The sequence below is a fragment of the Triticum urartu genome, chromosome 5A (assembly GCF_056163025.1).
Source record: "Triticum urartu cultivar PI428250 chromosome 5A, HENAU_Tu73, whole genome shotgun sequence".
NCBI lineage: Eukaryota > Viridiplantae > Streptophyta > Magnoliopsida > Poales > Poaceae > Triticum > Triticum urartu.
The window spans coordinates 239,682,462-239,686,125 of NC_141877.1; positions in this window are offsets into that span (position 1 = coordinate 239,682,462).

A 3,664-nucleotide genomic window follows, 5' to 3' on the forward strand; every position below is an offset into this window, starting at 1 on the left:
GTTTATCTATATCTATAACACTCTACAATACACGAATTTCTGAACTTGGATTCATTACTTTAGAGTGATTCAAACTATTGGTCAGGAAGCTGGAGTTGCCATGAACCGCTCATCGAACCAATACTCACTAGATCGAACGGCTAAAAATGCCTGGATTCGCCACCTGCCTTCCCTCACATGGAGTCAGTACTACTAAGAGCACCTACAATGTTCATTTTTGGCTGCCTCTAAACACTCTCTTTCTCTCTTACTAGAGGAGGCCTCCATACATTGCAGCTTGTCACCTCTAACAAAATTTTACTAATGTCGCCTCTTAGCAAAGAGGCTGCCTCTTTCAAATAGAATAAATGTGTGTCCCCACTTGTCAGACTTCTTGTTGCCACAAGCCCTGCAACTCATGTATGAGAAGCCTCCTAGGTTGAGGTTCCCATACTTCCTTTAATAGATGGTGGGCCCATCAATAAAGGAAGAAGAACATTGCTATACACTGTGTGATTTTAAGCTAAACTTATAGGCAGACTGTGGGGTCCAGCTTAGAGGCAAGACAGCCTCTAAGCATTGTGGATGCTCTAAAGCCACTAGACAGTTAGCGTGATGGGTTTTTGAATTCTGCTATTAGGTAGTGTGTGCATGTAGGGCCCATGTAGGACAGACCCACCAAAGATTTTATATGCATGATATGGCTCTAATGTTAGTTGTACAAGCATCATCAATTCACTTTTTATGGATCATCAATTCACTTCGTACTACGACACATACATATATTAGACTTACACTAACTCGGTATTTGTTGAAACAAAACTATCATAGTAATTCCTCTATACGGTGCCCCAATGCAATGTATTTATGTTTGGACTCTGGACTAGAGGGGATGTGCTCTATACATAAATTTCTCCATCTCTCCAAGCGGAAGTGGAGAAATTACCTAAATCTATGCTACTATGAGGTCGTGGCAACATGCCCGTCATTCTCCGGGCATGTGATGGTCACAAACCACAGTCTGTTGTCGTCTTTGTCAACATCATTTTTCTATGCTGCTTCTCTCCTCCTTTTGTTGAATGGCCCATTTTTTTGGTTCTCCAAATACGTCATTGCAGTCATTTTTGTCGCTAAAGAAAGGGATAAACAAAGGGGTCGGAGATTTAAGGACAAATAGAAGAGGAAAAGGCGAAGTGGGAACATGGTCGTACCTGTGCTTCGGTGTCAACTTAGGCGGATGCTCCTATCGTCTGCATGCCACCTCAAAGATGAGAGAGTCCACTTTGTTTGGGATAAGTGGACAAACCTATAGGCCTCGTCATCTCCTCTAGCTATGTTTGGGACAGGTGGAGAAATCTATAGGTTTGGATTTCTCCACCTCTCCCAAACGGAAGTAACAAATCCAACCAAACCTATATATTTTGCATTAGAAAGGGAGAAACAAACGGGTCATAGATTAAGGGGAAATAGAAGAGGAAAAGACAGTGTTTACATAAAGAGGGGGTGGCACAGAGAGGCTGGCCTACTTGCGAGGAGCTCCTCATTGACACAGTCCTAAATAGCTCGCCGTCCGCCAGCGTTGATGAGGACATCACTACCACAGTTACACCCATAACCCCTGCTGCTACATATACTGGACCAATTACTAAAGCTCGCGCATCCCAATTGAATTACCAGGTACTTTATTTTCTTGGTAATGATTCTAATGTTCATGAGAATATGATGCTACCTAAATTGGATACATTTGTTTTTCTTATGAATTAAGGGCCTATTATGGACAAGAAGGATGAATGTTGGAGTAGGATCGAGCCTATCATGGACAGGAAGGATGAACGTTGGAGTAGGATCGAGCATGAAGATGAAGGCACGTGCGAACGAAACAAGAACAGAGTTTCCAGTGGAGTTTTCAGCACTTTGAAGCCACCATGATGACAGACAAGGACATGGCCGAAATATATAAGATGTTCTTTCATAAATTTCAACCATAGCTTATTATAGATGTTGCGCCAACTTATTTTTGGGTCAGGCCCATGTAATTTCAAAATACACTTAATAGGTTGTTTTTAGTCTGTATTAATAGGGAAAAGGACTTAGGACATAATTTAGTCCCACGTTACAAGGATAGACAAAATCCCCCTCTGTCTCCTTATAAATACAGTCCTTAGGGCGTCGTTTAGGCTTAGGTTTTGTTTAAATTAAAGTTCAGCATAGTGCAACACGCATACTTCATTTGTGTCCAACGGCCAGGTAAGATGTTTCAAAACCCCACTTTTAATAAAGATTTTCTCTTCAATTCACAATATCCAAATTACAATCTTAGTTTCTTACTTGTTCTTAGTTTGCCTACAAAAAACAGACCCTTATGGTTAGATTGGTCGTGCTCCAGCATGGTCAATGATCTCTCAGAGTTGGTTTAGCGATTGCTAACGCGCGACGTCTTCGTACATTCATAGTCGGATCGTCAAGGTCTACTCCATCAAAAACTATAGTAGTCATCTAATCGAAAGATCGAGACCCTCGCCACTCCATATTGCTTGGTGAGATTTTTCCAATTTTCGTAGTCTAGATTAGATATGTTCTTCATACCTATGGTCCATGAACAAGCCAAAAATTAGTGTTAGATCATCCTATCTGAACCCATCTGGGCCCTTTTGCAAATTTTCTTTTCAGTGTTTTGTTTTGTTGAATTTGCAATTGCCTCGTCGTGTCGAGTTGCTGGTCGTCATGTTGCCGCCACACAAATGTTACCTCCGCTGCCATATACCTCCACCACATACCCGTCGTCCCATAAAACCACCATACATCTGTCGCGTTCCATAAAACCACCACATACTCGCTGCTATAACCCCTTACATTATTTATAAGAGAGGAAGCCAACCTTTCCATGGGCATCATACTTGCATTTGAAGTGGTCATCATACTCCACCACTCCGTCTCGAAATACGATTGACCACATGCCTCCTCATCCGAAAAAGTCATCGAAAAAGCTTGGGACGAATAGCGAGTCATTGAGTTAAAAATAATAGTTGTAGAGTAGGCAATAGTTGTTTTCTTTATTACGATTCAACGCCGGAGCATGGCCCGGGATCGACCCCCTAAACATTGGCCGCTGCCTAGCAATGTGCTCATTGACGACCAAAGTAGCTATCACAACATCACTTTAATCATCGGACGATTCTTCAAACAAAGATGAACATATTTAGTTATTTAGAAGAAAAAAAACTCATCTGAGTTGTCCAGTGATGAAACAGTACATCAATGGATGGAGGCGGGCATGGACAAGTACCATCAATGCATGGAGGCGGGCATGGACAAGTATCGGCCGAGTCGGGCAAACAGCCGAACTCCTTGCAGGAGGGTGGGTGGCGAGTCGCGATCGATGAATGGAGTCCACGGAGACGGAGGCAACAAGGTTGTCGAACCCTGTCTCCTCCGGCGATGACCTTAGAGGCAGTGGTGGGCTGTCATCGACCTAGGATAGGCAGGCCATGGAAGAAGCGGCCAGAACGATGGCAAAAAGGGCGTCGATGGATGAGGCGGCAGCAGGGGTGGGGCGATGGCGTAGAGGCCAAAAGTGGGATGGCGGCAGCGATGGCGATGGCAAAGAGGATGGGGTGCTAGTTGGGGGATGAATGGTCTATGTGCCATAGACGGGCCGGGCAGGCCAAGGGAAGGACACCGCTGG